Below are 15,455 nucleotides of genomic sequence, written 5' to 3'. Positions count from 1 at the left end.
CAGGAAACAATATTAAAGAAATACAGCATTACAAAGACAACACGGATTCCAAGGAGCTAAAAAACCCTTTCCAAAAAGATAATGACATTTTCTCATAGCTATGCAACTGGAAAAGTGGATTAGGAAAGGTTATTAAGCATTTTAACTTCAGCAGAGCCAGCTCAAATACCTGATAAATACATAAAACTATTAGAAATACAATAAAAGCCTCTAAAACTGCTAAGCAATGCCACTTAAAACACAAATGGTAGAATATTTGTAAACTAGGATTATGCTGCGTAGAAAGTTTAGATTCCACATAAAATATTTGAAGTAGTCTTATGATAAGACATATCAAGCTTCATTGTAAAAAGCAGTTTTCAAAACTATTGGTTATGAAACATCAACTCATAAAGCACTGGCTTATTGTAACCTCGCCCCTTCACCTTTCCCTCAATTTTTCAACATAGAAATATTTCAGTCTTAAATTTAGCAGCTGGCAGCAGGGGTGGGCATGACTTTTACCCAAATTATTATTACCTGTTATCAGTCTGTCCTAACATGAAGGCAGAATCATCCAGATAGGAACTCGGAGTGATGCTCCTCTTGCGGTGTTCTGGGACCCTGTCAGTTACCTGCCATGACTGGGATAAATGACTTCTCACAAAAGGTTGCTCAAGAACAGATCTACGTTTCAAAAAAGCATTAGCATGGCCCCACACTGTGTGTCCAGAGGCTCTTCTGCATGAAGCCTTCATTACTCATAAGTTTCAGATCTGTTACACAGCACATGATGCATCCAATCTTAACATATTGTCCAGACATTTCCACTATGTTGAAAAGCCCTGATTTTTAGAACTTTCATACTTTCTAGAGGAATTAAAGATTCCTGACTCAACATGTCTTGATGAGAGAGACCAGTACCACACAGATTGCTTCCACATCATAGTATTTTATTTCCTAAAAACCCCAACGATGACAGATTTGGTGACTGACTTATTTCCCCTTTACTCTTACTGTGGTTGTACGCTTTTGCATATTTGATGATATAAAAAGATTATTAACAGTAGCTTAATTCAAAAAGAGAGCAATTTGCAAATTTAACACACATTTGTGTTCAGAGAATGAACTAAGCAATGCTCAAACCACCGAACGTAAGATGTTCTTTTAGAATACCAATTTCCTGTTAGGGACAAAGAGGCTGCTTTCAGACAATCCCTTCCACTAAAATCCTTTTGATGGGACGGGATGCATTAGACCCGCAGGTCTGAACTTCCCCACCCTTGTGCTAACATATAAGAAGCAGGGTTTTGTTTTGTTTTCTTCCCAATTTCCCCTTCCACCTGCAGCTCCCCATGCCATTTTCCATACTATTCTGGGACACCCCACCCCGCCAAACAGTAACAAAAATAGTGGGGGCGGAAGGAAGAATCTGAGGATTGTGCCCTATGTAGTGCCTCTTTACTCTCTCTGCTCACATATGCATTCCCTTATCTGTTTTGCAGGTTTCCCCAACCCGCTGGAGCAGATTTGGGAGGGCACAAGGCACACAGAGAGAGTGGGGAAAGTCCTCTTGTGCAAAAGGAAATCTTTGTGCTGATGAGACGTGGTAATTGAATACCAACCGCAGTGAAACCACCTCCCTTTCTCTTAAATGAGCAGATGCATCCCTGCAGGATGAAAACCCATTCCACAAGCGGAACAGAGGCATTCGATTTCAGCCAGTAGCAGCAAGCAGTTTTGTGAATGTGTTTATTCATATTAGTGCAGCGCAGTGTTGAATGGCCGAGTGTGATTCTCACCTTGCTAATTGGTAGCCTCTGTCTCATAACCAGCAATCACTGATTGGTATTAACACCAATTGTTCAGGACATCTTGAGGGATGGTGTGTGGGTGGAGGAACAAACCCAAATGTAGTGACACTATATTGATTTAGCTTAAGAATCAAATACTGGAATAGACATTAACCAGAAGACCAATTCATTCATTGAATCATTTAAGACTAATATGGTATATTTTTATTTGGAGCAATATATCAGTTTAAAGGGGGGTGCACTGTATCAACAAGGGCCGTATTTTTATATGTATAAGATGTATTTTTGCTAAATGTATTTAGTCAAAAACTGTGAATGCACAGTGGTTAACAAATATCCCACTACTTACCTTCCTGTGGTTGGCCGTGAAGAAACTGGCAGAACCAGTTCTGGCAACCAGAACCTCCAGGGGAGCCCGCCCCCTCGGATCCTCAAGGACCGGAGAACAAGGTACCACCCCAGAAAGAATAACCAGATCTATCCAGGATGTCTCTGCAGCTTTTGAGTTGGAACATAAATGGCTGTAACAGTCCCGAAAAAAGGTCTAAAATTTTTCATATTTTAAAAAAGGAACAATTGGACATTATATGCTTACAAGAAACGCATGTGATTAGGCTCCATAGAAAGGTGTTAATAAATAAAAGGCTTGGTCAAGAATTTATATCATCGGATACAGTTAAAAAGAGAGGTGTAGTGATCTATGCAAAAGAGAGCCTTTCACCAAAATTTCTCTTTAAAGACGAAAGTGGAAGAATCCTCGCAATAGAAATACAGTATCAAGGAGAAAAAATTTTGATATTAGGAATTTATGCTCCAAATGAAGGAAAATCGGATTTTTATAAGAAGTTGCACGAGATCATGCTGGACTATCTGGATTACAACAACGTCATCATGATGGGGGACATGAATGGGGTCGTATCAACAAATATGGATAAGTCACAGAACCAGAACATTACTAAAGAGGGAAGACTACCTAAGACCTTTTTTGAAATGACTGACAATATGGACTGGGTTGACATCTGGAGAGTTAGAAACCCCTTGGGAAGAGAAGGAACATTCTTTTCTGAAGCTCAACTGACTTGGACACGAATCGACCAAATATGGATAACTAGAAGTCTGGCACCTAAGGTGAGGAAGGTGGAAATCTGCCCCAAAACATGCTCCGACCATAACGCCTTGAGAATGGATATGACATTGATCCCAATCGGCTCCTTTAGATGGAAGATGAATGATGGCCTGTTTAGAGATCAAAGAATTGTAAAGAAGGCCCAAAAAACCTTAAAGGACTATTTTGAGATTAATTTGAACACTACGGTGGAAAAAAGAACTATCTGGGATGCAAGTAAAGCTGTGATGAGAGGGTTCTTGATCCAACAGAATTCCTTAAAGAAAAGACTGCAAAATGAAAAGAAAGATAAAATTCTGGAAAGTATCAAAGAGTTGGAGAAGAAGTTAAGATCTAACCCGAAGTCCCAACCGATTCTGAGAGAAATTAAACTTTATCAGGCGCAATATTCCAAGCTGATAAATCAGGAAATAGAATGGAAGATTAAAACAATGAAACAAAAAACTTTTGAATCGGCAAATAAATGTGGGAAACTGCTAGCTTGGCAGTTGAAAAGGAGACAAAGATTAAATACAGTAACAAACTTAGAGGTTGAAGGAAGGAACATTCAGAACCCGGGAGAGATTAGAAAGTGCTTCCAGAGGTATTTTAAAAAGTTATATACTCAAGGGCCACAAGATGAAATAGAGATTACACAATTTTTGGAGAGAAATGGATTAGCAAAGCTGTCAGAAGAAAACAGAACAATTTTAAATGGCAAAATAACACAACAAGAGATTGAACAGGCCATCCTGAGTCTGAAACAGGGCAAATCACCAGGGCCAGATGGACTGACCTCTAACTACTATAAGACATTGAAGGATTATTTGATACAACCTTTGTTGGAGGTCAGTAATGAAATAATGGAGGGGAAGAAGGCGCCTGAATCGTGGAAAGAAGCATTTATCACATTGATTCCAAAGTCAGAAACTGAAAAGACACAACTTAAGAATTACCGTCCCATCTCCCTTTTAAATGTGGATTATAAAATATTTGCAGATGTTTTGGCACGAAGATTTAAGAAAGTTTTAAGTGAGATAATCCATAAAGACCAGGCAGGCTTTCTCCCGGGCAGACATATGTTTACTAACACAAGGAACATTATAGACATATTGGAACTTTTACAAACAAACATAAACACCAAAGCAGCTTTAATTTTTATAGACGCGGAGAAAGCCTTTGACAACATTTCTTGGAAATTTATGAAGGGGAACTTAAAAGAAATGGGAGTGGGACGGGGGTTTGAGAACGGGATTGAGGCAATATATTCAGAACAAAAGGCTAAACTGATAGTTAACAATGTGGTTACAGAAGAGTTTAAAATTGAAAAAGGTACACGACAAGGCTGCCCGATTTCCCCATTACTGTTTATTTCGGTTCTGGAAGTGCTCCTGAATATGATTAGGGGGGACCGGTTGGTGGAAGGGATTCAGGTCGGAGCGAAACAATATAAACTTAAAGCTTTTGCAGATGACCTAGTTCTGACATTACAGGAGCCGGAGTCTAGTTTGAAAAGAGTACTACAACTGATTCAAAACTTTGGTCGAGTGGCAGGATTTAAGTTAAATAAGCAAAAAACTAAAGTTCTGGGGAAAAACATGACAGATATTGAGTTGGAACAGCTTCAGAAAGAGACAGAACTAAATGTGGTTAAAAAAGTTAAATACCTAGGGGTAAACATAACAGCAAAAAATCTGAGTTTATTTAAAGATAATTATGAAAAATGTTGGTCAGAGATTAAGAGAGACTTGGATAGTTGGTCAAGATTAAAACTTTCATTGCTAGGCCGAATAGCTGCCATCAAGATGAATGTATTGCCAAAAATGTTATTTTTGTTTCAGACACTGCAGATTGTAGACAAGACAGAGTGCTTCCGGAAGTGGCAGAAAGATATCTCTAAATTTGTCTGGCAGGGCAAAAAGCCCAGAATCAAATTTAAAATATTAACAGATGCGAAAGAAAGAGGGGGCTTTGCCCTGCCAGACTTAAAGTTGTATTATGAAGCTGCAGCTTTCTGCTGGTTAAAAGATTGGTTACTTCTTGAAGATACGGATGTCTTGGATTTGGAAGGTTTTAATAATGCGTTTGGATGGCATGCATATTTATGGTATGATAAAGCTAAGATAAATAAGGCCTTCAAGAACCATATTGTCAGAAAATCAGTTTTTAATGTCTGGACAAAATATAAAGACTTACTGGAGAATAAAACTCCGAGGTGGCTGTCACCCCTGGAGGCTAAGGCTCGGAAAAGAGCCAATATGGAGGCCAATTGGCCAAAATATTGGGAGATAATAGAAAAGGATGGTGACAACTGGAAATTGCAGAGTTTAGAAAAGATGAGAGACAAAGTGCGAGACTGGTTACACTATGCTCAGATTAAAGAAGTGTTTAAAAACGACAAAAAGTTAGGATTCCAAGTGGAAAAGTCAAAGTTAGAAACTGAACTGTTAGAACCTAAGACTAAGGTACTTTCAAGAATGTATAACTTGCTGCTGAAACGGAACACACATGACGAAATGGTAAAATCAACAATGATAAAATGGGCGCAGGATATTGGGTATAATATTATGTTTGAAGATTGGGAAAGGTTGTGGACCTCTGGGCTGAACTTCACTGCATGTAATGCGTTGAAGGAAAATGTGATGAAAATGATGTATAGATGGTACATGACCCCTGTCAAACTGGCTAAAATATACCATTCGTCTGATAGCAAATGTTGGAAGTGTAAGGAAAATGAAGGAACATTTTTTCACCTCTGGTGGACCTGCCCTAGAGTGAAGGCCTTTTGGGAGAAAATATATAATGAATTAAAAAAGGTGTTTAAATACACCTTTACTAAGAAAGCAGAGGCCTTTCTCCTGGGTATTGTCGGCCAGAGTGTGTTAAAAGAGGACAGAACATTCTTTTTGTACGCAACAACAGCAGCAAGAATATTAATTGCCAAGAATTGGAAAACTCAGGAGCTACCCACTGTGGAAGAATGGCAGATGCAACTGATGGACTATATGCAACTAGCCGAGATGACCGGCAGAATTCGAGACCAGGGAGAAGAAAGGATGGAAGAAGACTGGAGGAAATTTAAGACTTATTTACAAAAATATTGTAATCTGGCTGAGTGCTGAATAGGATGCCAGTGCAGACAATTGTCTACCATTAAAATAGATTTAAAGTCGAATTATATGTCAAACCAAATTAAGATTATTAATTAAGATGAGTTAAATGATAATTTGCTTGAAAATAATTTAATAATGATGTAAGTGTATGCGGGAGGTGTGGGGGAGTCCCATGTAACAATTGAAAGATGTTAAATGGACAACGATAAGTGCTTATTTGATATATGTTTTATTTGAAAACTTTAATAAATATATTATAAAAAAAAAAAAAAAAAGAACCAGTTCTGGCAACCATTAAAGGCTGATTGCCAGGGGGATATTTTCATTTTTTAGCAAATGTCTGGGATAGAGTGTGCGTTCAGTAGGGTGATCGCCCCAAAAAAGCTCAAGAATTTTGAGGGTGATTGATGGCAACCCTAAAATATGGATTTCTTAATTTGGGGTTCAAAAAAAAATAGGGGTAGTCTTATACTTGGAAAAAATATGGTAATCAGATCACTAACACTAAAGTGCCAGAAGGCACTTTAAAGTGCCAGAAGGCACTTTAAAGTGCCAGAAGGCACTTTAGTTTATTTAGGAAATTATTTTGGAAACGACTGCCCACACTTTGCATTTCTGTCATAGGTAGGTAGGTGTCCACTGTGCACATCTATACAAATATACCTCACCAAAAAAATTCACTAGATCCTTCAAAGGTGAACACAACCAAGCAGTGAATATATTGCTGTTTCTATTTCTCCTTTGTACCTGGTACAACATATTCCCTAATACTCTAAGAAAATAATATTAATAAATCCACCACATTTTGAAACTGACAATAAAAAAATTAGCGGTTATGATAAAAATAACAATTCCTGATTATCAATTAACATATATTCTCTGAAATTTCTTACATATCATGTATACCATTTACATAAGTAAGGCTTATTTCATATACAAATGTGTTTGTATTTGAGTGTGAGGGCACATGTGAGTTTATGAGTTAAGTATTTCATCAGAACTCCAAACAATATTTGACTTTATGAAACATGCAGCTCTGTAACTGTAGTCTAGAATGTGTAGATCTGTAATTATGATCTAAAACCAATGCCAGATTACCAAATAAGCAGAGTAGGCACTGGTCTATGGGCCCCATGACTTTTAGGGGCCCCATGATAACGTATCAAAATAATATCAATTTGATCTTGAAAGAAAATTACAACCATGCTTTCTTAGTTCAATGTTATTACAGTATAGCATTGCACAAGGCCGCCCCACCCGGCCCACGATTCAACTGCATAGAGGCTTCCACATTGTTTAATCCGCCTCTGTCTAAAATGCATAGTGTAGGTTTTCAATATAGTTTATGAAGCAATAAATTTTTTAGTTTGTATTCTTTTTAATCTTAAGAAAAGAGTAAGGCACCAGTTGCCTGGAGGGCTGAAAAATTCAGCACAATAGTCCAAAACAGGAAAGAATTGGTTGGTGCTGAAAAGCGGGTTAATTTGTTTCTTTAAGTCTGCTTTTTTCCTTACCTTACAACTGACTCTTCAATTTATTTCAACAGTTTCTGGAGATTTCTTTGGCTCTTTTCCTTTCTGTCACAAGATCATGAGAAAAAGGGTTTCTGATGACATGCCAACTGTATCGCTATATGGCCTGGGGTGTGTGTGATTTCTGGAATGTTACAGACTCAACAAATATATATGAATCTTGTCTATATAATACCGTGACTATACAAGAGTCAATAAGCCTCTAGCTTTACAACCAGGACATGGAAAAATCAACAGGTTGGATCACATAAGAACGCACATTTCTCACACATGAATAGGGTTTTAAAGTATCCAAACTATGCACAGGATCACATATTTGAAAAGGTGCAAACCCAGTTAAATTGGAAGATAAGGAAAGTAAATCTTTGCCAATATTTAACATGTTGTTACTTTGATCTACTGCAACCCTGCATTTAATTATGAGGTCTAAATCGACATTCTGCCACAGTATCTATTGCTTTGCTTCACTCAGTTTGGCCTAGTGTATTGGAGTGAGTGCAAGAAGCCTGCCAGGTTTTGCTTATCTCTATCCTGCTCAACAGTAAGAGTCTTGCATAAATATTTGTTATTATTACTCTTTGACTACCAGGATAACATGATTAGCCCTTGTATATTCTGCAGCTACAAGCCAACAGAATGCTAAACAGTCTGCAAATTAGTTTATTTAGTATACAGAAGACCAAGGACACAAACATAAAAAGCAGCCAAAAGCCAATTTCAGTCAGTTCACAGGATTAAGGATAAAATCCATCAATAAAGACAGAAAATTAACCCTTTGACAAATTGAGATCAGGTATCAGACCCTGATGTGCTCATTCAATTAATAGACTCCACTGTATGCAAACATTGATAAGTGAACAAAATGAGCTACACCTTAACGATCTAATCTGTATTCCCTCAGAATCCTGACAAAGCTACATCTTTTCTTTTCTGTTTTCCACAACAGCTATTTGTTTTGGCAACCAGAAAAATTAACATATGTGCACTGAAATACTTTCTTATTTGTTTAAACCGCCATCCATGTACATGCATCTCCCCTCACTGATATGCAGTTCTCAGAGGAGTTTAACCCCACTTCCCAGAGAACTCTGGGAATTGTAGCTTGTGCAGGGAATAGGCGTCTCCTAACAACCTTCAGTGCCCTTAAACTACAGTTCCCAGGATTCTTTGGGGAAAACCATGACCCTTTAATGTGGTAGCATACTGCTTTAAATATATGATACACTTGGGGTCTTATCCAAGAGATTGGAATAAAAATGTGGAGGACGAGAAAATGGTTTTTAAAATAAATAAATAAATAAATAAATAAAATTCTGCCACACCATCAAAGCCATGCAAAGGGGCACTTTCTTATGCTGTTTAGTCAGAAGTAAGTGCTACTGTGGTTTATGGGGCTTATTCCCTGGGTAAATAAGGGCAGTGGTTTTTCCGGGGGAGGGGGGGACACAGGGGTACGCATACCCCTAAACATTTTGTCAATCTAAGTTTGGCCTCATTGAGGGGTAGTATTTCAATATGAATATGAAACATTTTTTTTAAAGAAAAAAGCACTGGATAAGGGTAATACTGAAGCCCAAAGCAAGATGAATTCCAGCTAGGCATTGTCAGCTCCCAATACCTCAAAGCCCTTGTTGCTAGCTATAACGGTTCTGCTGTATTAGCAGAAACAATCAGTTTTTCTTCTGCACAATGTTTCTGAGGGTGTGAGTGTCTTACCTCATCATTTTTACAGAATACTAGGGGAGGCATGACCCAGCATTTCTGAGTCCTATTGATTGCAGAGAGATTTAAGCACGTGCTTTGCTTTCCTACTGAAGTAAAGAGGAATTTCTGTCTTTAAGTCAATGAATATAAAAGATATACAACTAGGGTAGATGGCTCTATTAAACACAATTTACTCAAGATATGACAACACTGTCACTTAAAGTCTGAATCATAAGGCTGGGGTGAGGTATCTGCTCATTAATTTCTGCTACGTTTCTACTGAAGTTCTTGGGCGCCAGCTCTAAAAGACTTGCAGTGCAGTCCTAGGTATGTCTACTCAGAAGGAAGTCTCATGAAGTTCAATGGGCCTTACTCCCAGGTTTATATGACTGAAGCTTAGGAATCCAGGCTGAATGGAACAGTAGCAATGTTTATAGCCTTACAATTATGATACAACAGATCATAGCACACACATCCCGACATTTAGTGATTTACAGCTTTACAAATAATCTCTCTCACCTTAATAATAAAGCAAAACAATCTCTATGTGGAGCATATTGCTAATCATGCAAAGAGGGAGAAGTTAATGAAATATTTGTTCCAAGGTGTGTATGCGCGCGCACACACACACACACACACACACACACACACAGAATGTCTAATAGAGCTACGCGCACACCCACACCCCATAGCCTGATTACTCTGTGGTATTCATGAGTCATGCTGAGAGAAATAGGCACTTGTATCCCAAGTATAGTTCTCTGACTCCCATAGGAAAAACTCCATTGCTTTCGGCAATGTAACATACTGCTGGCATCCTCCAGGCACTCTTTCCAGCATTGCCTGTCAACAGTTATTATTGTGCCGCATGATTGGTGGAGAACATCAGTTTCTCTAAATAATTAAATGCTTAATTAATGACAGTGTTGTGGACAGAACTGCAGCAAAGTATAAACTTAGGATGAAGAAAGGCTGTACAGGAAAAAGATGGTAGAAACTGAAATTATTTCCATGATAATCTGGTTTTAATCACAAACATCTATATGCCTTTTTTTAGGGCAATATCTGTAAATGGATATACGCTACACACTAAGACCAAAAATAGTAACATCAGGGTTTCCCGCCCCCAGCAACACATTATAATAAGCAGACAGTAATTGTTGCTAAACTGCCACAGAATCTCCATGGGACTGATATTACATCCACATTAGGATCAAGTGACTTCAACATGATTAATAACTTCACAAACACTACCAGGAGAATGTAAATTATTAGCTACTTAAGGACAGATTTGTATGTCTAGCTGCACCAAGAGTTCAGTGAATACGGATGCCATCGCCTGACCCGAAGAGTACTTGTATTGCTTTTTAATCATCAAGGAGAAATTGGGGGGGGGGGTGTTTGAATATGTTCTGCTGTCAAAGTGCTGTAGCAACAGGAGAGGCTGCACCTGCTAACACATTTCCCTGACACACAGCTGTTAAACTCACAACAGCAGCTTCTGGGCGCCAGCATCTCTGCCAATAATGTTGCCTGGGCAAAAAGCTGATGGCCACCCAAGGGGTTCTCTTATATGCAACACTCATCATATTGAGAGCAGCTACTAAGAGCTCTACCTGTTGTGAATTCTGCTGTGAACAGGCAGAGAAAATTGGATGGCAAAGAAATCATGCACATAGTGAAGGAAGAGCCACTGGCTGTCATTTCTCCATTGTTTTCTCTCTCCTACTCTCTTAGTGGCCGATTCTCTTTCTGAGTTGGGAGAGCAGTTTCAGGTTTGCAAAGGCAGCCAGATGTGTGATTAAAACACTGCCCCATATTCCTAATTCCACAAGCCATCATATAGGTAGATTTTTAAAAAAATTAATAGTTCCACAACTCTAAGACACGAAAGAAAGAAAGAAAGAAAGAAAGAAAGAAAGAAAGAAAGAAAGAAAGAAAGAAACCAGATCACAATGCACTTCATTATTGAAATTTTAGATAACATTATTTCTGCGTTGCAAGGGGTTGGACTAGATGATCCTTGGGGTCCCTTCCAACTCTACAATTCTATGATTCAATTATTCTAACCCTTTATGGAACCTGGCAACAATATTAATTCTGTAAAAGAAATCAACTATTGTTAGTACATCTCTGGTTAATGCCTAATGGCACTACTATTTTTACAAGTGTCCAAATGAATGAAAATGTTCTGCTTAGGATTCACTTCTGATGTCAACCTGCTTATGCGATGGAAATCTGCTCGCCCAGTTGAACTCCCATTTTCTATTCTTTCCCCTCCATGCCTCCCCATGTCCTGGTTGGATGGGGGCTACTGCAAGCATTTAATTAAAAGCACTTTAAATTATTCCCTTCTCTAAATAATTGTATTAGGAAAGGAAAAAAGGTTAACTAGATTTTCTCAGCAGTACTGTCCAATTCCAACTATTGCTAAGAAATGAACTACTGTTATGCTATACGTTTTAATACTCTATATTATTAAAACAATAGTGTGAAATAATGATTGCATGTTCCTCAGCAATATTTAAATTACCATAATAATTCTTGCGTAAAAACAATGTAAAATATGCGAACATGAAAAACTACATTTAAAAACTGCATATAAAAAGTTATCAAGGCAAGCAATATAAATTATTCAATTTTTATTACTTATTGTAGCTACTTAAAAGATTGCACAAATCAACATGATAAACTGATTATATTTAGAAAATACAAATTAGCCACACTTAGTGAGACACTCTTTCATGGGCAATTGGGAGGTGGGGAGTGGGAGGGGAAACTAAGTAAATAAAAATATGATCCTAAGGCAAACATATTATGGGCTACTATGGACTTGTTTGGAACATACAGTGCCCTACAGTATTTTTTAATATATGAAAACTCATGAGAACATAGCTACAGTAACTCAGTTTTCCTTGGAACACAAAAATATACATACAACTCAACATAACAAGTGAACAAGTATTATTTCACACGTATTCCGAGCCGAAGTCCATACAATGAGTGCCTATTGGCCCTCAGTCCTAACGTTTTCTGTGTACAATTTCGCAACCATCCTTTTTTCCTGTGATATATTTAACTGATTTTCTTTGTCATAAAACAAAGCTGTGTAGTAAAATGCTGGTTCATTGAAATGTTAAATAACTGTAGCACTTACACAATTACAGAGCTGCTATTCAAGAAGCTTAATTATGCAGCTATATCCTCATGCAGAATGAAGACTGTGTTATTGGCTCAACATACCATGTATAAGCCAAAGTGGTGTATGTATAATCTACACAGCATGCAATGTTTCTTTCTTTTTATCCAATACATTTGGGAAGAGAAGGGTACCATTTTCAAGTCCTCCTTCACATTGACTATAAAGCATAGGTACATAGCTACACAAAGCCTCTGCACCAGCTACAATCCTTTCAAGGAGGACAGTCAACACTCCATTACTGAGATTCAGGTTTTAAAAATAAATAAATGTGGGAAGAACACTCTCATTCCAGATGTTGCACTACTGCACATATACATGTGCCCAGTGTGGTGCAAAGAAATAACACCACATGATTCTGTTCCATTTGGTGGAAGCTGCTGAGCAGATGTGGCATCCGCTTTATACACCTGGCCTATTACAGGTTATAAAAACAGTTGTTCCATTTTTGGTCACACCAGTTACAAATTTCATTACCTGGGCCTTGAAACATTTAACTGATGGGTGGGCAGGGGCATTTTATTCAGTCCTCATTAGTAAACAAACCTACCTAATTTGCACCTTCACATTAATACACACATCTGAAAACAATTATTCTTCAGATTTTGCATTTCCCCAAATTTTGTGTTTCAGTTCTCTGCTCAACCCTGTGTATCAAAATGTTGTTTTCAATGTGCATTTTAGGATTCAGTAGAAGTTTTAATAAGTATTTAAATATGATGCTTTAATTTAAACAATGAGAAATGAGACAGGATGGGCTTATGAATGAACACATGCAAAACTGAGGTGGATTGGAAATAGACAGCCATCCTTGATGACAGGCAATTGCTTTATAGGGATACGATGTCATAAGGAATTTGTTAAATATATAAAACAAGTTTCAACTAAAGCTGATAATTTTTTAAAATTAAAAAAACGTTTATAAAGTTTATCTCATCATAGAAGATATTGGGTCTCAGCCCAGCCCCCCCCCCAGCCCCCTTTTCTCTTATCACCATTCTGTTTCTCTAGTCATTTTAGCACAACATAATGTGTAGCACAAAGGGCTTTGTATTAAAAATTGTATTGTTGGATTCTAAGATGTAAATGACTTCCAGTCTCAGAGGTGACTGTGTCTGCAATGTGCTTCCTTGTAAATGCTCAAGATTTTTATCAGAACATTACATTGCTTTTGGGTATTCTTTCTAGGTTTTTTTTTTAGTTCTTTGTTGCACAAATGCTATAAAAACAAATGATATTATTTTTGGAAGTGCAAGGTATTAATTCAGTTCCTAAATTAACGATGTCCACCCAAGACAACACTGATGACATTTTACTGTGTCTTACTTATCTAGCGCGGTTCGAATCTCCACGACAGGGTGAGCTCCCCTTGCTCGGTCCCTGCTCCTGTGCACCTAGCAGTTCGAAAGCACGTCAAAGCACAAGTAGATAAATAGGTACCGCTCCAACGGGAAGGTAAACGGCGTTTCCGTGCACTGCTCTGGTTCGCCAGAAGTGGCTTAGTCATGCTGGCCACATAACCCGAAAGCTGTACGCCCTCGGCCAATAAAGCGAGATGAGCGCCGCAACCCCAGAGTCAGCCACGACTGGACCTAATGGCCAGGGGTCCCTTTACCTTTACTTATCTAGCAAAATGTGGCAAAGAAGGGAAAAAGAGTCACAATCCACAACACTTTAGATGAGAACAAGATAATATAGGAAGGGCCTTTGAAGATGACCACAGGATTCAGGCAAGCTCATATAGTAGGTGGCCTTTTTGGCACCTGGATCTCTTGCATGTAAACTATTCCTGAGAAGTGGTCTAGAGGGATTTTTCTCTCCATGTTTTTATCTGGCTATTCCCAACTATGGAGGGGAGGCGTGATATCTCTTTTTTAAAATGCCACACAGAGAGTGCAGTTCATATCTAGCTCTATTTTCTGCCACCATTCTGGTAATTCTACAGGGAGCTCATAAGCATTCATTTAATACAATATCCTTTTCTTACTTTAATTAGTATTAAGGCTCTCCACAGTATACGTCAACATATACACTTTATCCCCTGAAACAAAGATAACAAGGTGCAAAATCTTTAGCCTCAATTCTTAAAAGACCATACTCTCAGAACAATCTCTCTGACCTTGGCTATCAATGACAATATAATCAGTCCAAGACTTTATGTGTAAGGCTGTCACTGGGCTGCATCAATGCAATCAATCAGTAATTCTCAGTTTTCATGGTGTATTGCTGTAGGTGTAGCAATGGCAATCAACCCAGGGCACCTAGATCACACATTTCCTTTCAGGGTCTATATACAATTACATAATCATAGGCCTCAAGAGCACATCCCACCTCTGGAACTACTTCAATGCTACTAAATAAAGAAATCAGGGGTTTCTGCTAAGTCCAATTTGTAAATTTATCTCTACCTGTATTACATTTCTGTACTCCAAATGTAACACCCACTCCCTTCTAGCTCAATTGTGAATACCTGCATTTAGCAAGCGGCAAGAGGTGATAGCCAATGTTAGTCGTCCCCAAGAGTAGACCCAATGAAATAAAGTAACCTAAGTGTATTGATTTCGATGGGTCTACTCTAACTTGGTTGGATACTTGTCACCATTCATAACACAAATTCTATGGGTTTATTGGATCTATATTCAGTCCACTGAGCTGACAGCATTTCCTTCCCAGAAGAAGCATCATGAGAGAAAACCAACTCCTTCTCAGGCTGTTAGTACAGCAGAACATCTGAGGTCTATAGTAATTACTTAAGAGTTCTCAAAAGCTTTTTCATTAGAAAATCCCCAATCCCACTTGACATTTTTCTTAATCAAGCTATACAGAGAATAGAGAACAGTTGATAAGTTAGGCAAAAATCTTCTGCATTAATTGAAGAACCTTAGTCTGTCTCTCTGACTGCTCAGAAGCATTATTATGCATAAGAGCCCAAAAAGGTAGTAGTAGTAGTAGTAGTAGTAGTTATGCCTTGAGTTATGCCAGTAGTAGTAGTTATACCTCTCTCAAGGC

General features: G+C 38.1%; 1 protein-coding gene across 11 annotated transcripts in view; it reads right to left on the bottom strand.

The window, feature by feature from the left end:
• NCKAP5 (NCK associated protein 5) overlaps positions 1–15,455 on the bottom strand; it is a 605,696-nt gene that overhangs the window by 240,554 nt on the left and 349,687 nt on the right. The window lies entirely within an intron of this gene.

The sequence above is a fragment of the Podarcis filfolensis genome (assembly GCF_964270895.1).
Source record: "Podarcis filfolensis genome assembly, chromosome: 1".
In the NCBI taxonomy this organism is placed as follows: domain Eukaryota; kingdom Metazoa; phylum Chordata; class Lepidosauria; order Squamata; family Lacertidae; genus Podarcis; species Podarcis filfolensis.
The sequence above is the reverse complement of the archived record's forward strand: the minus strand, read 5'-3'. Positions and strand labels throughout refer to the sequence as shown.